General features: G+C 41.0%; 19 non-coding genes across 19 annotated transcripts; 3 read left to right on the forward strand and 16 right to left on the reverse strand.

The window, feature by feature from the left end:
• Window positions 1-86: 86 nt before the first annotated feature.
• On the reverse strand, window positions 87-159 carry TRNAK-UUU (transfer RNA lysine (anticodon UUU)). The gene has a single exon. It is a non-coding gene; the product is annotated as a tRNA-Lys (tRNA).
• A 767-nt stretch (window positions 160-926) lies between these two features.
• Window positions 927-999, reverse strand: TRNAK-UUU (transfer RNA lysine (anticodon UUU)). The gene has a single exon. It is a non-coding gene; the product is annotated as a tRNA-Lys (tRNA).
• A 3,292-nt stretch (window positions 1,000-4,291) lies between these two features.
• TRNAK-UUU (transfer RNA lysine (anticodon UUU)) lies at window positions 4,292-4,364 on the reverse strand. The gene has a single exon. It is a non-coding gene; the product is annotated as a tRNA-Lys (tRNA).
• Window positions 4,365-5,135: 771 nt separating this feature from the next.
• TRNAK-UUU (transfer RNA lysine (anticodon UUU)) lies at window positions 5,136-5,208 on the reverse strand. Its single transcript has one exon. It is a non-coding gene; the product is annotated as a tRNA-Lys (tRNA).
• A 457-nt stretch (window positions 5,209-5,665) lies between these two features.
• TRNAN-AUU (transfer RNA asparagine (anticodon AUU)) lies at window positions 5,666-5,739 on the forward strand. Its single transcript has one exon. It is a non-coding gene; the product is annotated as a tRNA-Asn (tRNA).
• A 1,078-nt stretch (window positions 5,740-6,817) lies between these two features.
• On the reverse strand, window positions 6,818-6,890 carry TRNAK-UUU (transfer RNA lysine (anticodon UUU)). The gene has a single exon. It is a non-coding gene; the product is annotated as a tRNA-Lys (tRNA).
• A 1,609-nt stretch (window positions 6,891-8,499) lies between these two features.
• On the reverse strand, window positions 8,500-8,572 carry TRNAK-UUU (transfer RNA lysine (anticodon UUU)). Its single transcript has one exon. It is a non-coding gene; the product is annotated as a tRNA-Lys (tRNA).
• Window positions 8,573-9,341: 769 nt separating this feature from the next.
• On the reverse strand, window positions 9,342-9,414 carry TRNAK-UUU (transfer RNA lysine (anticodon UUU)). Its single transcript has one exon. It is a non-coding gene; the product is annotated as a tRNA-Lys (tRNA).
• A 771-nt stretch (window positions 9,415-10,185) lies between these two features.
• TRNAK-UUU (transfer RNA lysine (anticodon UUU)) lies at window positions 10,186-10,258 on the reverse strand. The gene has a single exon. It is a non-coding gene; the product is annotated as a tRNA-Lys (tRNA).
• Window positions 10,259-10,715: 457 nt separating this feature from the next.
• Window positions 10,716-10,789, forward strand: TRNAN-AUU (transfer RNA asparagine (anticodon AUU)). Its single transcript has one exon. It is a non-coding gene; the product is annotated as a tRNA-Asn (tRNA).
• Window positions 10,790-13,549: 2,760 nt separating this feature from the next.
• On the reverse strand, window positions 13,550-13,622 carry TRNAK-UUU (transfer RNA lysine (anticodon UUU)). Its single transcript has one exon. It is a non-coding gene; the product is annotated as a tRNA-Lys (tRNA).
• A 771-nt stretch (window positions 13,623-14,393) lies between these two features.
• TRNAK-UUU (transfer RNA lysine (anticodon UUU)) lies at window positions 14,394-14,466 on the reverse strand. Its single transcript has one exon. It is a non-coding gene; the product is annotated as a tRNA-Lys (tRNA).
• Window positions 14,467-15,233: 767 nt separating this feature from the next.
• Window positions 15,234-15,306, reverse strand: TRNAK-UUU (transfer RNA lysine (anticodon UUU)). The gene has a single exon. It is a non-coding gene; the product is annotated as a tRNA-Lys (tRNA).
• Window positions 15,307-17,756: 2,450 nt separating this feature from the next.
• Window positions 17,757-17,829, reverse strand: TRNAK-UUU (transfer RNA lysine (anticodon UUU)). The gene has a single exon. It is a non-coding gene; the product is annotated as a tRNA-Lys (tRNA).
• A 769-nt stretch (window positions 17,830-18,598) lies between these two features.
• Window positions 18,599-18,671, reverse strand: TRNAK-UUU (transfer RNA lysine (anticodon UUU)). Its single transcript has one exon. It is a non-coding gene; the product is annotated as a tRNA-Lys (tRNA).
• Window positions 18,672-19,442: 771 nt separating this feature from the next.
• TRNAK-UUU (transfer RNA lysine (anticodon UUU)) lies at window positions 19,443-19,515 on the reverse strand. Its single transcript has one exon. It is a non-coding gene; the product is annotated as a tRNA-Lys (tRNA).
• Window positions 19,516-19,972: 457 nt separating this feature from the next.
• On the forward strand, window positions 19,973-20,046 carry TRNAN-AUU (transfer RNA asparagine (anticodon AUU)). The gene has a single exon. It is a non-coding gene; the product is annotated as a tRNA-Asn (tRNA).
• A 1,078-nt stretch (window positions 20,047-21,124) lies between these two features.
• On the reverse strand, window positions 21,125-21,197 carry TRNAK-UUU (transfer RNA lysine (anticodon UUU)). Its single transcript has one exon. It is a non-coding gene; the product is annotated as a tRNA-Lys (tRNA).
• A 768-nt stretch (window positions 21,198-21,965) lies between these two features.
• Window positions 21,966-22,038, reverse strand: TRNAK-UUU (transfer RNA lysine (anticodon UUU)). The gene has a single exon. It is a non-coding gene; the product is annotated as a tRNA-Lys (tRNA).
• Between the last annotated feature and the right edge of the window lie 1,448 nt (window positions 22,039-23,486).

Raw genomic sequence — 23,486 nt, forward strand, 5'->3', positions numbered from 1 at the left:
AAGGTTGCGATGCCATCAGAAATAGCAAATATTAGAATGAGCAATTCATATTTCCTGCTTAATTTATTGTAAAAGAAGCAAAGGTACGCCTGAACAGGGACTTGAACCCTGGACCCTCAGATTAAAAGTCTGATGCTCTACCGACTGAGCTATCCAGGCACAGGGATCACTCCCATTTGAAACTTGATTTTCACTCTACAGCACCTCCATACATGGCTACCTCACTGGTCAATAAAGGAAATGAATTACTAGTGCATTACACACATTTTGACACTGGAGACATAACTTTTTTCAGTCATTCCGTATCCAGATATAGAGATTTGCAGCATCTAGGACTTTAATGTTCACCCACTTACGGATTTGAATGTTTTGCCACATTCATGAGTGCAAACTTGCTCCCCAGTAAAGACGAACATGTGCTCCTCAATGCACACACTGGGCAATGCAGTCCACTCTAAATCGACGATTAATGACATGCTCGTTTTGTGCAATGGAGTTTCAGTCAATTGGAAAACATTTTGAAAAGTTATATTGCAACAGAAGCCCAGCCTTAAAAAAGTGGATTTCACTTCTAAATGATTACATGAGGAAGGAAAGGAGACCAGATGCAAAAAAGGTGCTGCGGCTTAGTTGGTTAAAGCGCCTGTCTAGTAAACAGGAGATCCTGAGTTCAAATCTCAGCAGCGCCTGTCTGCTTTTTTTTCGACCAATCTGTCTCCCCAATATTAAAACTTTGTACAAAGATTGCTATTTCATGCTATTTAGAAGCACAGTCAGGCTTGAAATGTTGGCAAAGCACCCAAGAACTCTGGTCTCCACTACCTTAGAGTCATATTGCCCAAGGTTGCGATGCCATCAGAAATAGCAAATATTAGAATGAGCAATTCATATTTCCTGCTTAATTTATTGTAAAAGAAGCAAAGGTACGCCTGAACAGGGACTTGAACCCTGGACCCTCAGATTAAAAGTCTGATGCTCTACCGACTGAGCTATCCAGGCACAGGGATCACTGCCATTTGAAACTTGATTTTCACTCTACAGCACCTCCATACATGGCTACCTCACTGGTCAATAAAGGAAATGAATTACTAGTGCATTACACACATTTTGACACTGGAGACATAACTTTTTTCAGTCATTCCGTATCCAGATATAGAGATTTGCAGCATCTAGGACTTTAATGTTCACCCACTTACGGATTTGAATGTTTTGCCACATTCATGAGTGCAAACTTGCTCCCCAGTAAAGACGAACATGTGCTCCTCAATGCACACACTGGGCAATGCAGTCCACTCTAAATCGACGATTAATGACATGCTCGTTTTGTGCAATGGAGTTTCAGTCAATTGGAAAACATTTTGAAAAGTTATATTGCAACAGAAGCCCAGCCTTAAAAAAGTGGATTTCACTTCTAAATGATTACATGAGGAAGGAAAGGAGACCAGATGCAAAAAAGGTGCTGCGGCTTAGTTGGTTAAAGCGCCTGTCTAGTAAACAGGAGATCCTGAGTTCAAATCTCAGCAGCGCCTGTCTGCTTTTTTTTCGACCAATCTGTCTCCCCAATATTAAAACTTTGTACAAAGATTGATATTTCATGCTATTTAGAAGCACAGTCAGGCTTGAAATGTTGGCAAAGCATCCAAGAACTCTGGACTCCACTACCTTAGAGTCATATTGCCCAAGGCTGCGATGCCATCAGAAATAGCACATATTAGAATGAGCAATTCATATTTCCTGCTTAATTTTTTGTAAAAGAAGCAAAGGTACGCCTGAACAGGGACTTGAACCCTGGACCCTCAGATGAAAATTCTGATGCTCTACCGACTGAGCTATCCAGGCACAGGGATCACTGCCCATTTGAAACTTGATTTTCACTCTACAGCACCTCCATACATGGCTACCTCACTGGTCAATAAAGGAAATGAATTACTAGTGCATTACACACATTTTGACACTGGAGACATAACTTTTTTCAGTCATTCCGTATCCAGATATAGAGATTTGCAGCATCTAGGACTTTAATGTTCACCCACTTACGGATTTGAATGTTTTGCCACATTCATGAGTGCAAACTTGCTCCCCAGTAAAGACGAACATGTGCTCCTCAATGCACACACTGGGCAATGCAGTCCACTCTAAATCGACGATTAATGACATGCTCGTTTTGTGCAATGGAGTTTCAGTCAATTGGAAAACATTTTGAAAAGTTATATTGCTACAGAAGCCTAGCCTTAAAAAAAGTGGATTTCACTTCTAAATGATTACATGAGGAAGGAAAGGAGACCAGATGCAAAAAAGGTGCTGTGGCTTAGTTGGTTAAAGCGCCTGTCTAGTAAACAGGAGATCCTGAGTTTGAATCTCAGCAGCGCCTGTCTGCTTTTTTTTCGACCAATCTGTCTCCCCAATGTTAAAACTTTGTACAAAGATTGCTATTTCATGCTATTTAGAAGCACAGTCAGGCTTGAAATGTTGGCAAAGCCTCCAAGAACTCTGGACTCCACTACCTTAGAGTCATATTGCCCAAGGTTGCGATGCCATCAGAAATAGCACATATTAGAATGAGCAATTCATATTTCCTGCTTAATTTTTTGTAAAAGAAGCAAAGGTACACCTGAACAGTGACTTGAACCCTGGACCCTCAGATTAAAAGTCTGATGCTCTACCGACTGAGCTATCCAGGCACAGGGATCACTGCCCATTTGAAACTTGATTTTCACTCTACAGCACCTCCATACATGGCTACCTCACTGGTCAATAAAGGAAATTAATTACTAGTGCATTACACACATTTTGACACTGGAGACATAACTTTTTTCAGTCATTCCGTATCCAGATATAGAGATTTGCAGCATCTAGGACTTTAATGTTCACCCACTTACGGATTTGAATGTTTTGCCACATTCATGAGTGCAAACTTGCTCCCCAGTAAAGACGAACATGTGCTCCTCAATGCACACACTGGGCAATGCAGTCCACTCTAAATCGACGATTAATGACATGCTCGTTTTGTGCAATGGAGTTTCAGTCAATTGGAAAACATTTTGAAAAGTTATATTGCAACAGAAGCCCAGCCTTAAAAAAGTGGATTTCACTTCTAAATGATTACATGAGGAAGGAAAGGAAACCAGATGCAAAAAAGGTGCTGTGGCTTAGTTGGTTAAAGTGCCTGTCTAGTAAACAGGAGATCCTGAGTTCGAATCTCAGCAGCGCCTGTCTGCTTTTTTTTCGACCAATCTGTCTCCCCAATATTAAAACTTTGTACAAAGATTGCTATTTCATGCTATTTAGAAGCACAGTCAGGCTTGAAATGTTGGCAAAGCATCCAAGAACTCTGGACTCCACTACCTTAGAGTCATATTGCCCAAGGTTGCGATGCCATCAGAAATAGCACATATTAGAATGAGCAATTCATATTTCCTGCTTAATTTTTTGTAAAAGAAGCAAAGGTACGCCTGAAAAGGGACTTGAACCCTGGACCCTCAGATTAAAAGTCTGATGCTCTACCGACTGAGCTATCCAGGCACAGGGATCACTGCCCATTTGAAACTTGATTTTCACTCTACAGCACCTCCATACATGGCTACCTCACTGGTCAATAAAGGAAATGAATTACTAGTGCATTACACACATTTTGACACTGGAGACATAACTTTTTTCAGTCATTCCGTATCCAGATATAGAGATTTGCAGCATGTAGGACTTTAATGGTCACCCACTTACGGATTTGAATGTTTTGCCACATTCATGAGTGCAAACTTGCTCCCCAGTAAAGACGAACATGTGCTCCTCAATGCACACACTGGGCAATGCAGTCCACTCTAAATCGACGATTACTGACATGCTCGTTTTGTGCAATGGAGTTTCAGTCAATTGGAAAACATTTTGAAAAGTTATATTGCAACAGAAGCCTAGCCTTAAAAAAAGTGGATTTCACTTCTAAATGATTACATGAGGAAGGAAAGGAGACCAGATGCAAAAAAGGTGCTGTGGCTTAGTTGGTTAAAGCGCCTGTCTAGTAAACAGGAGATCCTGAGTTTGAATCTCAGCAGCGCCTGTCTGCTTTTTTTTCGACCAATCTGTCTCCCCAATGTTAAAACTTTGTACAAAGATTGCTATTTCATGCTATTTAGAAGCACAGTCAGGCTTGAAATGTTGGCAAAGCCTCCAAGAACTCTGGACTCCACTACCTTAGAGTCATATTGCCCAGGGTTGCGATGCCATCAGAAATAGCACATATTAGAATGAGCAATTCATATTTCCTGCTTAATTTTTTGTAAAAGAAGCAAAGGTACGCCTGAACAGGGACTTGAACCCTGGACCCTCAGATTAAAAGTCTGATGCTCTACCAACTGAGCTATCCAGGCACAGGGATCACTGCCCATTTGAAACTTGATTTTCACTCTACAGCACCTCCATACATGGCTACCTCACTGGTCAATAAAGGAAATGAATTACTAGTGCATTACACACATTTTGACACTGGAGACATAACTTTTTTCAGTCATTCCGTATCCAGATATAGAGATTTGCAGCATCTAGGACTTTAATGTTCACCCACTTACGGATTTGAATGTTTTGCCACATTCATGAGTGCAAACTTGCTCCCCATTAAAGACGAACATGTGCTCCTCAATGCACATACTGGGCAATGCAGTCCACTCTAAATCGACGATTAATGACATGCTCGTTTTGTGCAATGGAGTTTCAGTCAATTGGAAAACATTTTGAAAAGTTATATTGCAACAGAAGCCCAGCCTTAAAAAAAAGTGGATTTCACTTCTAAATGATTACATGAGGAAGGAAAGGAGACCAGATGCAAAAAAGGTGCTGTGGCTTAGTTGGTTAAAGCGCCTGTCTAGTAAAAAGGAGATCCTGAGTTCGAATCTCAGCAGCGCCTCTCTGCTTTTTTTTTCGACCAATCTGTCTCCCCAATATTAAAACTTTGTACAAAGATTGCTATTTCATGCTATTTAGAAGCACAGTCAGGCTTGAAATGTTGGCAAAGCACCCAAGAACTCTGGTCTCCACTACCTTAGAGTCATATTGCCCAAGGTTGTGATGCCATCAGAAATAGCAAATATTAGAATGAGCAATTCATATTTCCTGCTTAATTTATTGTAAAAGAAGCAAAGGTACGCCTGAACAGGGACTTGAACCCTGGACCCTCAGATTAAAAGTCTGATGCTCTACCGACTGAGCTATCCAGGCACAGGGATCACTGCCATTTGAAACTTGATTTTCACTCTACAGCACCTCCATACATGGCTACCTCACTGGTCAATAAAGGAAATGAATTACTAGTGCATTACACACATTTTGACACTGGAGACATAACTTTTTTCAGTCATTCCGTATCCAGATATAGAGATTTGCAGCATGTAGGACTTTAATGGTCATCCAGCCCACGCATTTGAATGTTTTGCCGCATTCATGAGTGCAAACTTGCTCACCAGTAAAGACGTACATGTGCTCCTCAATGCACACACTGGGCAATGCAGTCCACTCTAAATCGTCGATTACTGACATGCTCGTTTTGTGCAATGGAGTTTCAGTCAATTGGAAAACATTTTGAAAAGTTATATTGCAACAGAAGCCCAGCCTTAAAAAAGTGGATTTCACTTCTAAATGATTACATGAGGAAGGAAAGGAGACCAGATGCAAAAAAGGTGCTGTGGCTTAGTTGGTTAAAGCGCCTGTCTATTAAACAGGAGTTCCTGAGTTCGAATCTCACCAGCGCCTGTCTGCTTTTTTTTCGACCAATCTGTCTCCCCAATATTAAAACTTTGTACAAAGATTGCTATTTCATGCTATTTAGAAGCACAGTCAGGCTTGAAATGTTGGCAAAGCATCCAAGAACTCTGGACTCCACTACCTTAGAGTCATATTGCCCAAGGTTGCGATGCCATCAGAAATAGCACATATTAGAATGAGCAATTCATATTTCCTGCTTAATTTTTTGTAAAAGAAGCAAAGGTACGCCTGAACAGTGACTTGAACCCTGGACCCTCAGATTAAAAGTCTGATGCTCTACCGACTGAGCTATCCAGGCACAGGGATCACTGCCCATTTGAAACTTGATTTTCACTCTACAGCACCTCCATACATGGCTACCTCACTGGTCAATAAAGGAAATGAATTACTAGTGCATTACACACATTTTGACACTGGAGACATAACTTTTTTCAGTCATTCCGTATCCAGATATAGAGATTTGCAGCATGTAGGACTTTAATGGTCACCCACTTACGGATTTGAATGTTTTGCCACATTCATGAGTGCAAACTTGCTCCCCAGTAAAGACGAACATGTGCTCCTCAATGCACACACTGGGCAATGCAGTCCACTCTAAATCGACGATTAATGACATGCTCGTTTTGTGCAATGGAGTTTCAGTCAATTGGAAAACATTTTGAAAAGTTATATTGCAACAGAAGCCCAGCCTTAAAAAAGTGGATTTCACTTCTAAATGATTACATGAGGAAGGAAAGGAGACCAGATGCAAAAAAGGTGCTGCGGCTTAGTTGGTTAAAGCGCCTGTCTAGTAAACAGGAGATCCTGAGTTCGAATCTCAGCAGCGCCTGTCTGCTTTTTTTTCGACCAATCTGTCTCCCCAATATTAAAACTTTGTACAAAGATTGCTATTTCATGCTATTTAGAAGCACAGTCAGGCTTGAAATGTTGGCAAAGCATCCAAGAACTCTGGACTCCACTACCTTAGAGTCATATTGCCCAAGGTTGGGATGCCATCAGAAATAGCACATATTAGAATGAGCAATTCATATTTCCTGCTTAATTTTTTGTAAAAGAAGCAAAGGTACGCCTGAACAGGGACTTGAACCCTGGACCCTCAGATTAAAAGTCTGATGCTCTACCGACTGAGCTATCCAGGCACAGGGATTACTGTCCATTTGAAACTTGATTTTCACTCTACAGCACCTCCATACATGGCTACCTCACTGGGCAATAAAGGAAATGAATTACTAGTGCATTACACACATTTTGACACTGGAGACATAACTTTTTTCAGTCATTCCGTATCCAGATATAGAGATTTGCAGCATCTAGGACTTTAATGTTCACCCACTTACGGATTTGAATGTTTTGCCACATTCATGAGTGCAAACTTGCTCCCCAGTAAAGACGAACATGTGCTCCTCAATGCACACACTGGGCAATGCAGTCCACTCTAAATCGACGATTAATGACATGCTCGTTTTGTGCAATGGAGTTTCAGTCAATTGGAAAACATTTTGAAAAGTTATATTGCAACAGAAGCCCAGCCTTAAAAAAGTGTATTTCACTTCTAAATGATTACATGAGGAAGGAAAGGAGACCAGATGCAAAAAAGGTGCTGCGGCTTAGTTGGTTAAAGCGCCTGTCTAGTAAACAGGAGATCCTGAGTTCAAATCTCAGCAGCGCCTGTCTGCTTTTTTTTCGACCAATCTGTCTCCCCAATGTTAAAACTTTGTACAAAGATTGCTATTTCATGCTATTTAGAAGCACAGTCAGGCTTGAAATGTTGGCAAAGCCTCCAAGAACTCTGGACTCCACTACCTTAGAGTCATATTGCCCAAGGTTGCGATGCCATCAGAAATAGCACATATTAGAATGAGCAATTCATATTTCCTGCTTAATTTTTTGTAAAAGAAGCAAAGGTACGCGTGAACAGTGACTTGAACCCTGGACCCTCAGATTAAAAGTCTGATGCTCTACCGACTGAGCTATCCAGGCACAGGGATCACTGCCCATTTGAAACTTGATTTTCACTCTACAGTACCTCCATACATGGCTACCTCACTGGTCAATAAAGGAAATGAATTACTAGTGCATTACACACATTTTGACACTGGAGACATAACTTTTTTCAGACATTCCGTATCCAGATATAGAGATTTGCAGCATCTAGGACTTTAATGTTCACCCACTTACGGATTTGAATGTTTTGCCACATTCATGAGTGCAAACTTGCTCCCCAGTAAAGACGAACATGTGCTCCTCAATGCACACACTGGGCAATGCAGTCCACTCTAAATCGACGATTAATGACATGCTCGTTTTGTGCAATGGAGTTTCAGTCAATTGGAAAACATTTTGAAAAGTTATATTGCAACAGAAGCCCAGCCTTAAAAAAGTGGATTTCACTTCTAAATGATTACATGAGGAAGGAAAGGAGACCAGATGCAAAAAAGGTGCTGCGGCTTAGTTGGTTAAAGCGCCTGTCTAGTAAACAGGAGATCCTGAGTTAGAATCTCAGCGGCGCCTGTCTGCTTTTTTTTCGACCAATCTGTCTCCCCAATATTAAAACTTTGTACAAAGATTGCTATTTCATGCTATTTAGAAGCACAGTCAGGCTTGAAATGTTGGCAAAGCATCCAAGAACTCTGGACTCCACTACCTTAGAGTCATATTGCCCAAGGTTGCGATGCCATCAGAAATAGCACATATTAGAATGAGCAATTCATATTTCCTGCTTAATTTTTTGTAAAAGAAGCAAAGGTACGCCTGAACAGGGACTTGAACCCTGGACCCTCAGATTAAAAGTCTGATGCTCTACCAACTGAGCTATCCAGGCACAGGGATCACTGCCCATATGAAACTTGATTTTCACTCTACAGCACCTCCATACATGGCTACCTCACTGGTCAATAAAGGAAATGAATTACTAGTGCATTACACACATTTTGACACTGGAGACATAACTTTTTTCAGTCATTCCGTATCCAGATATAGAGATTTGCAGCATGTAGGACTTTAATGGTCACCCACTTACGGATTTGAATGTTTTGCCACATTCATGAGTGCAAACTTGCTCCCCAGTAAAGACGAACATGTGCTCCTCAATGCACACACTGGGCAATGCAGTCCACTCTAAATCGACGATTACTGACATGCTCGTTTTGTGCAATGGAGTTTCAGTCAATTGGAAAACATTTTGAAAAGTTATATTGCAACAGAAGCCTAGCCTTAAAAAAAGTGGATTTCACTTCTAAATGATTACATGAGGAAGGAAAGGAGACCAGATGCAAAAAAGGTGCTGTGGCTTAGTTGGTTAAAGCGCCTGTCTAGTAAACAGGAGATCCTGAGTTTGAATCTCAGCAGCGCCTGTCTGCTTTTTTTTCGACCAATCTGTCTCCCCAATGTTAAAACTTTGTACAAAGATTGCTATTTCATGCTATTTAGAAGCACAGTCAGGCTTGAAATGTTGGCAAAGCCTCCAAGAACTCTGGACTCCACTACCTTAGAGTCATATTGCCCAGGGTTGCGATGCCATCAGAAATAGCACATATTAGAATGAGCAATTCATATTTCCTGCTTAATTTTTTGTAAAAGAAGCAAAGGTACGCCTGAACAGGGACTTGAACCCTGGACCCTCAGATTAAAAGTCTGATGCTCTACCAACTGAGCTATCCAGGCACAGGGATCACTGCCCATTTGAAACTTGATTTTCACTCTACAGCACCTCCATACATGGCTACCTCACTGGTCAATAAAGGAAATGAATTACTAGTGCATTACACACATTTTGACACTGGAGACATAACTTTTTTCAGTCATTCCGTATCCAGATATAGAGATTTGCAGCATCTAGGACTTTAATGTTCACCCACTTACGGATTTGAATGTTTTGCCACATTCATGAGTGCAAACTTGCTCCCCATTAAAGACGAACATGTGCTCCTCAATGCACATACTGGGCAATGCAGTCCACTCTAAATCGACGATTAATGACATGCTCGTTTTGTGCAATGGAGTTTCAGTCAATTGGAAAACATTTTGAAAAGTTATATTGCAACAGAAGCCCAGCCTTAAAAAAAAGTGGATTTCACTTCTAAATGATTACATGAGGAAGGAAAGGAGACCAGATGCAAAAAAGGTGCTGTGGCTTAGTTGGTTAAAGCGCCTGTCTAGTAAAAAGGAGATCCTGAGTTCGAATCTCAGCAGCGCCTCTCTGCTTTTTTTTTCGACCAATCTGTCTCCCCAATATTAAAACTTTGTACAAAGATTGCTATTTCATGCTATTTAGAAGCACAGTCAGGCTTGAAATGTTGGCAAAGCACCCAAGAACTCTGGTCTCCACTACCTTAGAGTCATATTGCCCAAGGTTGTGATGCCATCAGAAATAGCAAATATTAGAATGAGCAATTCATATTTCCTGCTTAATTTATTGTAAAAGAAGCAAAGGTACGCCTGAACAGGGACTTGAACCCTGGACCCTCAGATTAAAAGTCTGATGCTCTACCGACTGAGCTATCCAGGCACAGGGATCACTGCCATTTGAAACTTGATTTTCACTCTACAGCACCTCCATACATGGCTACCTCACTGGTCAATAAAGGAAATGAATTACTAGTGCATTACACACATTTTGACACTGGAGACATAACTTTTTTCAGTCATTCCGTATCCAGATATAGAGATTTGCAGCATGTAGGACTTTAATGGTCATCCAGCCCACGCATTTGAATGTTTTGCCGCATTCATGAGTGCAAACTTGCTCACCAGTAAAGACGTACATGTGCTCCTCAATGCACACACTGGGCAATGCAGTCCACTCTAAATCGTCGATTACTGACATGCTCGTTTTGTGCAATGGAGTTTCAGTCAATTGGAAAACATTTTGAAAAGTTATATTGCAACAGAAGCCCAGCCTTAAAAAAGTGGATTTCACTTCTAAATGATTACATGAGGAAGGAAAGGAGACCAGATGCAAAAAAGGTGCTGTGGCTTAGTTGGTTAAAGCGCCTGTCTATTAAACAGGAGTTCCTGAGTTCGAATCTCACCAGCGCCTGTCTGCTTTTTTTTCGACCAATCTGTCTCCCCAATATTAAAACTTTGTACAAAGATTGCTATTTCATGCTATTTAGAAGCACAGTCAGGCTTGAAATGTTGGCAAAGCATCCAAGAACTCTGGACTCCACTACCTTAGAGTCATATTGCCCAAGGTTGCGATGCCATCAGAAATAGCACATATTAGAATGAGCAATTCATATTTCCTGCTTAATTTTTTGTAAAAGAAGCAAAGGTACGCCTGAACAGTGACTTGAACCCTGGACCCTCAGATTAAAAGTCTGATGCTCTACCGACTGAGCTATCCAGGCACAGGGATCACTGCCCATTTGAAACTTGATTTTCACTCTACAGCACCTCCATACATGGCTACCTCACTGGTCAATAAAGGAAATGAATTACTAGTGCATTACACACATTTTGACACTGGAGACATAACTTTTTTCAGTCATTCCGTATCCAGATATAGAGATTTGCAGCATGTAGGACTTTAATGGTCACCCACTTACGGATTTGAATGTTTTGCCACATTCATGAGTGCAAACTTGCTCCCCAGTAAAGACGAACATGTGCTCCTCAATGCACACACTGGGCAATGCAGTCCACTCTAAATCGACGATTAATGACATGCTCGTTTTGTGCAATGGAGTTTCAGTCAATTGGAAAACATTTTGAAAAGTTATATTGCAACAGAAGCCCAGCCTTAAAAAAGTGGATTTCACTTCTAAATGATTACATGAGGAAGGAAAGGAGACCAGATGCAAAAAAGGTGCTGCGGCTTAGTTGGTTAAAGCGCCTGTCTAGTAAACAGGAGATCCTGAGTTCGAATCTCAGCAGCGCCTGTCTGCTTTTTTTTCGACCAATCTGTCTCCCCAATATTAAAACTTTGTACAAAGATTGCTATTTCATGCTATTTAGAAGCACAGTCAGGCTTGAAATGTTGGCAAAGCATCCAAGAACTCTGGACTCCACTACCTTAGAGTCATATTGCCCAAGGTTGGGATGCCATCAGAAATAGCACATATTAGAATGAGCAATTCATATTTCCTGCTTAATTTTTTGTAAAAGAAGCAAAGGTACGTCTGAACAGGGACTTGAACCCTGGACCCTCAGATTAAAAGTCTGATGCTCTACCGACTGAGCTATCCAGGCACAGGGATTACTGTCCATTTGAAACTTGATTTTCACTCTACAGCACCTCCATACATGGCTACCTCACTGGGCAATAAAGGAAATGAATTACTAGTGCATTACACACATTTTGACACTGGAGACATAACTTTTTTCAGTCATTCCGTATCCAGATATAGAGATTTGCAGCATCTAGGACTTTAATGTTCACCCACTTACGGATTTGAATGTTTTGCCACATTCATGAGTGCAAACTTGCTCCCCAGTAAAGACGAACATGTGCTCCTCAATGCACACACTGGGCAATGCAGTCCACTCTAAATCGACGATTAATGACATGCTCGTTTTGTGCAATGGAGTTTCAGTCAATTGGAAAACATTTTGAAAAGTTATATTGCAACAGAAGCCCAGCCTTAAAAAAGTGTATTTCACTTCTAAATGATTACATGAGGAAGGAAAGGAGACCAGATGCAAAAAAGGTGCTGCGGCTTAGTTGGTTAAAGCGCCTGTCTAGTAAACAGGAGATCCTGAGTTCAAATCTCAGCAGCGCCTGTCTGCTTTTTTTTCGACCAATCTGTCTCCCCAATGTTAAAACTTTGTACAAAGATTGCTATTTCATGCTATTTAGAAGCACAGTCAGGCTTGAAATGTTGGCAAAGCCTCCAAGAACTCTGGACTCCACTACCTTAGAGTCATATTGCCCAAGGTTGCGATGCCATCAGAAATAGCACATATTAGAATGAGCAATTCATATTTCCTGCTTAATTTTTTGTAAAAGAAGCAAAGGTACGCGTGAACAGTGACTTGAACCCTGGACCCTCAGATTAAAAGTCTGATGCTCTACCGACTGAGCTATCCAGGCACAGGGATCACTGCCCATTTGAAACTTGATTTTCACTCTACAGTACCTCCATACATGGCTACCTCACTGGTCAATAAAGGAAATGAATTACTAGTGCATTACACACATTTTGACACTGGAGACATAACTTTTTTCAGACATTCCGTATCCAGATATAGAGATTTGCAGCATCTAGGACTTTAATGTTCACCCACTTACGGATTTGAATGTTTTGCCACATTCATGAGTGCAAACTTGCTCCCCAGTAAAGACGAACATGTGCTCCTCAATGCACACACTGGGCAATGCAGTCCACTCTAAATCGACGATTAATGACATGCTCGTTTTGTGCAATGGAGTTTCAGTCAATTGGAAAACATTTTGAAAAGTTATATTGCAACAGAAGCCCAGCCTTAAAAAAGTGGATTTCACTTCTAAATGATTACATGAGGAAGGAAAGGAGACCAGATGCAAAAAAGGTGCTGCGGCTTAGTTGGTTAAAGCGCCTGTCTAGTAAACAGGAGATCCTGAGTTAGAATCTCAGCGGCGCCTGTCTGCTTTTTTTTCGACCAATCTGTCTCCCCAATATTAAAACTTTGTACAAAGATTGCTATTTCATGCTATTTAGAAGCACAGTCAGGCTTGAAATGTTGGCAAAGCATCCAAGAACTCTGGACTCCACTACCTTAGAGTCATATTGCCCAAGGTTGCGATGCCATCAGAAATAGCACATATTAGAATGAGCAATTCATATTTCCTGCTTAATTTTTTGTAAAAGAAGCAAAGGTACGCCTGAACAGGGACTTGAACCCTGGACCCTCAGATTAAAAGTCTGATGCTCTACCAACTGAGCTATCCAGGCACAGGGATCACTGCCCATATGAAACTTGATTTTCACTCTACAGCACCTCCATACATGGCTACCTCACTGGTCAATAAAGGAAATGAATTACTAGTGCATTACACACATTTTGACACTGGAGACATAACTTTTTTCAGTCATTCCGTATCCAGATATAGAGATTTGCAGCATCTAGGACTTTAATGTTCACCCACTTACGGATTTGAATGTTTTGCCACATTCATGAGTGCAAACTTGCTCCCCATTAAAGACGAACATGTGCTCCTCAATGCACACACTGGGCAATGCAGTCCACTCTAAATCGACGATTAATGACATGCTCGTTTTGTGCAATGGAGTTTCAGTCAATTGGAAAACATTTTGAAAAGTTATATTGCAACAGAAGCCCAGCCTTAAAAAAAAGTGGATTTCACTTCTAAATGATTACATGAGGAAGGAAAGGAGACCAGATGCAAAAAAGGTGCTGTGGCTTAGTTGGTTAAAGCGCCTGTCTAGTAAAAAGGAGATCCTGAGTTTGAATCTCAGCAGCGCCTCTCTGCTTTTTTTTTCGACCAATCTGTCTCCCCAATATTAAAACTTTGTACAAAGATTGCTATTTCATGCTATTTAGAAGCACAGTCAGGCTTGAAATGTTGGCAAAGCACCCAAGAACTCTGGTCTCCACTACCTTAGAGTCATATTGCCCAAGGTTGCGATGCCATCAGAAATAGCAAATATTAGAATGAGCAATTCATATTTCCTGCTTAATTTATTGTAAAAGAAGCAAAGGTACGCCTGAACAGGGACTTGAACCCTGGACCCTCAGATTAAAAGTCTGATGCTCTACCGACTGAGCTATCCAGGCACAGGGATCACTCCCATTTGAAACTTGATTTTCACTCTACAGCACCTCCATACATGGCTACCTCACTGGTCAATAAAGGAAATGAATTACTAGTGCATTACACACATTTTGACACTGGAGACATAACTTTTTTCAGTCATTCCGTATCCAGATATAGAGATTTGCAGCATCTAGGACTTTAATGTTCACCCACTTACGGATTTGAATGTTTTGCCACATTCATGAGTGCAAACTTGCTCCCCAGTAAAGACGAACATGTGCTCCTCAATGCACACACTGGGCAATGCAGTCCACTCTAAATCGACGATTAATGACATGCTCGTTTTGTGCAATGGAGTTTCAGTCAATTGGAAAACATTTTGAAAAGTTATATTGCAACAGAAGCCCAGCCTTAAAAAAGTGGATTTCACTTCTAAATGATTACATGAGGAAGGAAAGGAGACCAGATGCAAAAAAGGTGCTGCGGCTTAGTTGGTTAAAGCGCCTGTCTAGTAAACAGGAGATCCTGAGTTCAAATCTCAGCAGCGCCTGTCTGCTTTTTTTTCGACCAATCTGTCTCCCCAATATTAAAACTTTGTACAAAGATTGCTATTTCATGCTATTTAGAAGCACAGTCAGGCTTGAAATGTTGGCAAAGCACCCAAGAACTCTGGTCTCCACTACCTTAGAGTCATATTGCCCAAGGTTGCGATGCCATCAGAAATAGCAAATATTAGAATGAGCAATTCATATTTCCTGCTTAATTTATTGTAAAAGAAGCAAAGGTACGCCTGAACAGGGACTTGAACCCTGGACCCTCAGATTAAAAGTCTGATGCTCTACCGACTGAGCTATCCAGGCACAGGGATCACTGCCATTTGAAACTTGATTTTCACTCTACAGCACCTCCATACATGGCTACCTCACTGGTCAATAAAGGAAATTAATTACTAGTGCATTACACACATTTTGACACTGGAGACATAACTTTTTTCAGTCATTCCGTATCCAGATATAGAGATTTGCAGCATCTAGGACTTTAATGTTCACCCACTTACGGATTTGAATGTTTTGCCACATTCATGAGTGCAAACTTGCTCCCCAGTAAAGACGAACATGTGCTCCTCAATGCACACACTGGGCAATGCAGTCCACTCTAAATCGACGATTAATGACATGCTCGTTTTGTGCAATGGAGTTTCAGTCAATTGGAAAACATTTTGAAAAGTTATATTGCAACAGAAGCCCAGCCTTAAAAAAGTGGATTTCACTTCTAAATGATTACATGAGGAAGGAAAGGAGACCAGATGCAAAAAAGGTGCTGCGGCTTAGTTGGTTAAAGCGCCTGTCTAGTAAACAGGAGATCCTGAGTTCAAATCTCAGCAGCGCCTGTCTGCTTTTTTTTCGACCAATCTGTCTCCCCAATATTAAAACTTTGTACAAAGATTGCTATTTCATGCTATTTAGAAGCACAGTCAGGCTTGAAATGTTGGCAAAGCATCCAAGAACTCTGGACTCCACTACCTTAGAGTCATATTGCCCAAGGTTGCGATGCCATCAGAAATAGCACATATTAGAATGAGCAATTCATATTTCCTGCTTAATTTTTTGTAAAAGAAGCAAAGGTACGCCTGAACAGGGACTTGAACCCTGGACCCTCAGATGAAAATTCTGATGCTCTACCGACTGAGCTATCCAGGCACAGGGATCACTGCCCATTTGAAACTTGATTTTCACTCTACAGCACCTCCATACATGGCTACCTCACTGGTCAATAAAGGAAATGAATTACTAGTGCATTACACACATTTTGACACTGGAGACATAACTTTTTTCAGTCATTCCGTATCCAGATATAGAGATTTGCAGCATCTAGGACTTTAATGTTCACCCACTTACGGATTTGAATGTTTTGCCACATTCATGAGTGCAAACTTGCTCCCCAGTAAAGACGAACATGTGCTCCTCAATGCACACACTGGGCAATGCAGTCCACTCTAAATCGACGATTAATGACATGCTCGTTTTGTGCAATGGAGTTTCAGTCAATTGGAAAACATTTTGAAAAGTTATATTGCTACAGAAGCCTAGCCTTAAAAAAAGTGGATTTCACTTCTAAATGATTACATGAGGAAGGAAAGGAGACCAGATGCAAAAAAGGTGCTGTGGCTTAGTTGGTTAAAGCGCCTGTCTAGTAAACAGGAGATCCTGAGTTTGAATCTCAGCAGCGCCTGTCTGCTTTTTTTTCGACCAATCTGTCTCCCCAATGTTAAAACTTTGTACAAAGATTGCTATTTCATGCTATTTAGAAGCACAGTCAGGCTTGAAATGTTGGCAAAGCCTCCAAGAACTCTGGACTCCACTACCTTAGAGTCATATTGCCCAAGGTTGCGATGCCATCAGAAATAGCACATATTAGAATGAGCAATTCATATTTCCTGCTTAATTTTTTGTAAAAGAAGCAAAGGTACACCTGAACAGTGACTTGAACCCTGGACCCTCAGATTAAAAGTCTGATGCTCTACCGACTGAGCTATCCAGGCACAGGGATCACTGCCCATTTGAAACTTGATTTTCACTCTACAGCACCTCCATACATGGCTACCTCACTGGTCAATAAAGGAAATTAATTACTAGTGCATTACACACATTTTGACACTGGAGACATAACTTTTTTCAGTCATTCCGTATCCAGATATAGAGATTTGCAGCATCTAGGACTTTAATGTTCACCCACTTACGGATTTGAATGTTTTGCCACATTCATGAGTGCAAACTTGCTCCCCAGTAAAGACGAACATGTGCTCCTCAATGCACACACTGGGCAATGCAGTCCACTCTAAATCGACGATTAATGACATGCTCGTTTTGTGCAATGGAGTTTCAGTCAATTGGAAAACATTTTGAAAAGTTATATTGCAACAGAAGCCCAGCCTTAAAAAAGTGGATTTCACTTCTAAATGATTACATGAGGAAGGAAAGGAAACCAGATGCAAAAAAGGTGCTGTGGCTTAGTTGGTTAAAGTGCCTGTCTAGTAAACAGGAGATCCTGAGTTCGAATCTCAGCAGCGCCTGTCTGCTTTTTTTTCGACCAATCTGTCTCCCCAATATTAAAACTTTGTACAAAGATTGCTATTTCATGCTATTTAGAAGCACAGTCAGGCTTGAAATGTTGGCAAAGCATCCAAGAACTCTGGACTCCACTACCTTAGAGTCATATTGCCCAAGGTTGCGATGCCATCAGAAATAGCACATATTAGAATGAGCAATTCATATTTCCTGCTTAATTTTTTGTAAAAGAAGCAAAGGTACGCCTGAACAGGGACTTGAACCCTGGACCCTCAGATTAAAAGTCTGATGCTCTACCGACTGAGCTATCCAGGCACAGGGATCACTGCCCATTTGAAACTTGATTTTCACTCTACAGCACCTCCATACATGGCTACCTCACTGGTCAATAAAGGAAATGAATTACTAGTGCATTACACACATTTTGACACTGGAGACATAACTTTTTTCAGTCATTCCGTATCCAGATATAGAGATTTGCAGCATGTAGGACTTTAATGGTCACCCACTTACGGATTTGAATGTTTTGCCACATTCATGAGTGCAAACTTGCTCCCCAGTAAAGACGAACATGTGCTCCTCAATGCACACACTGGGCAATGCAGTCCACTCTAAATCGACGATTACTGACATGCTCGTTTTGTGCAATGGAGTTTCAGTCAATTGGAAAACATTTTGAAAAGTTATATTGCAACAGAAGCCTAGCCTTAAAAAAAGTGGATTTCACTTCTAAATGATTACATGAGGAAGGAAAGGAGACCAGATGCAAAAAAGGTGCTGTGGCTTAGTTGGTTAAAGCGCCTGTCTAGTAAACAGGAGATCCTGAGTTTGAATCTCAGCGGCGCCTGTCTGCTTTTTTTTCGACCAATCTGTCTCCCCAATGTTAAAACTTTGTACAAAGATTGCTATTTCATGCTATTTAGAAGCACAGTCAGGCTTGAAATGTTGGCAAAGCCTCCAAGAACTCTGGACTCCACTACCTTAGAGTCATATTGCCCAGGGTTGCGATGCCATCAGAAATAGCACATATTAGAATGAGCAATTCATATTTCCTGCTTAATTTTTTGTAAAAGAAGCAAAGGTACGCCTGAACAGGGACTTGAACCCTGGACCCTCAGATTAAAAGTCTGATGCTCTACCAACTGAGCTATCCAGGCACAGGGATCACTGCCCATTTGAAACTTGATTTTCACTCTACAGCACCTCCATACATGGCTACCTCACTGGTCAATAAAGGAAATGAATTACTAGTGCATTACACACATTTTGACACTGGAGACATAACTTTTTTCAGTCATTCCGTATCCAGATATAGAGATTTGCAGCATCTAGGACTTTAATGTTCACCCACTTACGGATTTGAATGTTTTGCCACATTCATGAGTGCAAACTTGCTCCCCATTAAAGACGAACATGTGCTCCTCAATGCACATACTGGGCAATGCAGTCCACTCTAAATCGACGATTAATGACATGCTCGTTTTGTGCAATGGAGTTTCAGTCAATTGGAAAACATTTTGAAAAGTTATATTGCAACAGAAGCCCAGCCTTAAAAAAAAGTGGATTTCACTTCTAAATGATTACATGAGGAAGGAAAGGAGACCAGATGCAAAAAAGGTGCTGTGGCTTAGTTGGTTAAAGCGCCTGTCTAGTAAAAAGGAGATCCTGAGTTCGAATCTCAGCAGCGCCTCTCTGCTTTTTTTTTCGACCAATCTGTCTCCCCAATATTAAAACTTTGTACAAAGATTGCTATTTCATGCTATTTAGAAGCACAGTCAGGCTTGAAATGTTGGCAAAGCACCCAAGAACTCTGGTCTCCACTACCTTAGAGTCATATTGCCCAAGGTTGTGATGCCATCAGAAATAGCAAATATTAGAATGAGCAATTCATATTTCCTGCTTAATTTATTGTAAAAGAAGCAAAGGTACGCCTGAACAGGGACTTGAACCCTGGACCCTCAGATTAAAAGTCTGATGCTCTACCGACTGAGCTATCCAGGCACAGGGATCACTGCCATTTGAAACTTGATTTTCACTCTACAGCACCTCCATACATGGCTACCTCACTGGTCAATAAAGGAAATGAATTACTAGTGCATTACACACATTTTGACACTGGAGACATAACTTTTTTCAGTCATTCCGTATCCAGATATAGAGATTTGCAGCATGTAGGACTTTAATGGTCATCCAGCCCACGCATTTGAATGTTTTGCCGCATTCATGAGTGCAAACTTGCTCACCAGTAAAGACGTACATGTGCTCCTCAATGCACACACTGGGCAATGCAGTCCACTCTAAATCGTCGATTACTGACATGCTCGTTTTGTGCAATTGAGTTTCAGTCAATTGGAAAACATTTTGAAAAGTTATATTGCAACAGAAGCCCAGCCTTAAAAAAGTGGATTTCACTTCTAAATGATTACATGAGGAAGGAAAGGAGACCAGATGCAAAAAAGGTGCTGTGGCTTAGTTGGTTAAAGCGCCTGTCTATTAAACAGGAGATCCTGAGTTCGAATCTCACCAGCGCCTGTCTGCTTTTTTTTCGACCAATCTGTCTCCCCAATATTAAAACTTTGTACAAAGATTGCTATTTCATGCTATTTAGAAGCACAGTCAGGCTTGAAATGTTGGCAAAGCATCCAAGAACTCTGGACTCCACTACCTTAGAGTCATATTGCCCAAGGTTGCGATGCCATCAGAAATAGCACATATTAGAATGAGCAATTCATATTTCCTGCTTAATTTTTTGTAAAAGAAGCAAAGGTACGCCTGAACAGTGACTTGAACCCTGGACCCTCAGATTAAAAGTCTGATGCTCTACCGACTGAGCTATCCAGGCACAGGGATCACTGCCCATTTGAAACTTGATTTTCACTCTACAGCACCTCCATACATGGCTACCTCACTGGTCAATAAAGGAAATGAATTACTAGTGCATTACACACATTTTGACACTGGAGACATAACTTTTTTCAGTCATTCCGTATCCAGATATAGAGATTTGCAGCATGTAGGACTTTAATGGTCACCCACTTACGGATTTGAATGTTTTGCCACATTCATGAGTGCAAACTTGCTCCCCAGTAAAGACGAACATGTGCTCCTCAATGCACACACTGGGCAATGCAGTCCACTCTAAATCGACGATTAATGACATGCTCGTTTTGTGCAATGGAGTTTCAGTCAATTGGAAAACATTTTGAAAAGTTATATTGCAACAGAAGCCCAGCCTTAAAAAAGTGGATTTCACTTCTAAATGATTACATGAGGAAGGAAAGGAGACCAGATGCAAAAAAGGTGCTGCGGCTTAGTTGGTTAAAGCGCCTGTCTAGTAAACAGGAGATCCTGAGTTCGAATCTCAGCAGCGCCTGTCTGCTTTTTTTTCGACCAATCTGTCTCCCCAATATTAAAACTTTGTACAAAGATTGCTATTTCATGCTATTTAGAAGCACAGTCAGGCTTGAAATGTTGGCAAAGCATCCAAGAACTCTGGACTCCACTACCTTAGAGTCATATTGCCCAAGGTTGCGATGCCATCAGAAATAGCACATATTAGAATGAGCAATTCATATTTCCTGCTTAATTTTTTGTAAAAGAAGCAAAGGTACGCCTGAACAGGGACTTGAACCCTGGACCCTCAGATTAAAAGTCTGATGCTCTACCGACTGAGCTATCCAGGCACAGGGATTACTGTCCATTTGAAACTTGATTTTCACTCTACAGCACCTCCATACATGGCTACCTCACTGGGCAATAAAGGAAATGAATTACTAGTGCATTACACACATTTTGACACTGGAGACATAACTTTTTTCAGTCATTCCGTATCCAGATATAGAGATTTGCAGCATCTAGGACTTTAATGTTCACCCACTTACGGATTTGAATGTTTTGCCACATTCATGAGTGCAAACTTGCTCCCCAGTAAAGACGAACATGTGCTCCTCAATGCACACACTGGGCAATGCAGTCCACTCTAAATCGACGATTAATGACATGCTCGTTTTGTGCAATGGAGTTTCAGTCAATTGGAAAACATTTTGAAAAGTTATATTGCAACAGAAGCCCAGCCTTAAAAAAGTGTATTTCACTTCTAAATGATTACATGAGGAAGGAAAGGAGACCAGATGCAAAAAAGGTGCTGCGGCTTAGTTAGTTAAATCGTCTGTCTAGTAAACAGGAGATCCTGAGTTCAAATCTCAGCAGCGCCTGTCTGCTTTTTTTTCGACCAATCTGTCTCCCCAATGTTAAAACTTTGTACAAAGATTGCTATTTCATGCTATTTAGAAGCACAGTCAGGCTTGAAATGTTGGCAAAGCCTCCAAGAACTCTGGACTCCACTACCTTAGAGTCATATTGCCCAAGGTTGCGATGCCATCAGAAATAGCACATATTAGAATGAGCAATTCATATTTCCTGCTTAATTTTTTGTAAAAGAAGCAAAGGTACGCCTGAACAGGGACTTGAACCCTGGACCCTCAGATTAAAAGTCTGATGCTCTACCAACTGAGCTATCCAGGCACAGGGATCACTGCCCATATGAAACTTGATTTTCACTCTACAGCACCTCCATACATGGCTACCTCACTGGTCAATAAAGGAAATGAATTACTAGTGCATTACACACATTTTGACACTGGAGACATAACTTTTTTCAGTCATTCCGTATCCAGATATAGAGATTTGCAGCATCTAGGACTTTAATGTTCACCCACTTACGGATTTGAATGTTTTGCCACATTCATGAGTGCAAACTTGCTCCCCATTAAAGACGAACATGTGCTCCTCAATGCACACACTGGGCAATGCAGTCCACTCTAAATCGACGATTAATGACATGCTCGTTTTGTGCAATGGAGTTTCAGTCAATTGGAAAACATTTTGAAAAGTTATATTGCAACAGAAGCCCAGCCTTAAAAAAAAGTGGATTTCACTTCTAAATGATTACATGAGGAAGGAAAGGAGACCAGATGCAAAAAAGGTGCTGTGGCTTAGTTGGTTAAAGCGCCTGTCTAGTAAAAAGGAGATCCTGAGTTTGAATCTCAGCAGCGCCTCTCTGCTTTTTTTTTCGACCAATCTGTCTCCCCAATATTAAAACTTTGTACAAAGATTGCTATTTCATGCTATTTAGAAGCACAGTCAGGCTTGAAATGTTGGCAAAGCACCCAAGAACTCTGGTCTCCACTACCTTAGAGTCATATTGCCCAAGGTTGCGATGCCATCAGAAATAGCAAATATTAGAATGAGCAATTCATATTTCCTGCTTAATTTATTGTAAAAGAAGCAAAGGTACGCCTGAACAGGGACTTGAACTCTGGACCCTCAGATTAAAAGTCTGATGCTCTACCGACTGAGCTATCCAGGCACAGGGATCACTCCCATTTGAAACTTGATTTTCACTCTACAGCACCTCCATACATGGCTACCTCACTGGTCAATAAAGGAAATGAATTACTAGTGCATTACACACATTTTGACACTGGAGACATAACTTTTTTCAGTCATTCCGTATCCAGATATAGAGATTTGCAGCATCTAGGACTTTAATGTTCACCCACTTACGGATTTGAATGTTTTGCCACATTCATGAGTGCAAACTTGCTCCCCAGTAAAGACGAACATGTGCTCCTCAATGCACACACTGGGCAATGCAGTCCACTCTAAATCGACGATTAATGACATGCTCGTTTTGTGCAATGGAGTTTCAGTCAATTGGAAAACATTTTGAAAAGTTATATTGCTACAGAAGCCTAGCCTTAAAAAAAGTGGATTTCACTTCTAAATGATTACATGAGGAAGGAAAGGAGACCAGATGCAAAAAAGGTGCTGTGGCTTAGTTGGTTAAAGCGCCTGTCTAGTAAACAGGAGATCCTGAGTTTGAATCTCAGCAGCGCCTGTCTGCTTTTTTTTCGACCAATCTGTCTCCCCAATGTTAAAACTTTGTACAAAGATTGCTATTTCATGCTATT

Source organism: Ambystoma mexicanum, unplaced genomic scaffold, assembly GCF_040938575.1.
Source record: "Ambystoma mexicanum isolate Mex_15411 unplaced genomic scaffold, UKY_AmexF1_1 Mex_scaf1, whole genome shotgun sequence".
NCBI classification, from domain to species: domain Eukaryota; kingdom Metazoa; phylum Chordata; class Amphibia; order Caudata; family Ambystomatidae; genus Ambystoma; species Ambystoma mexicanum.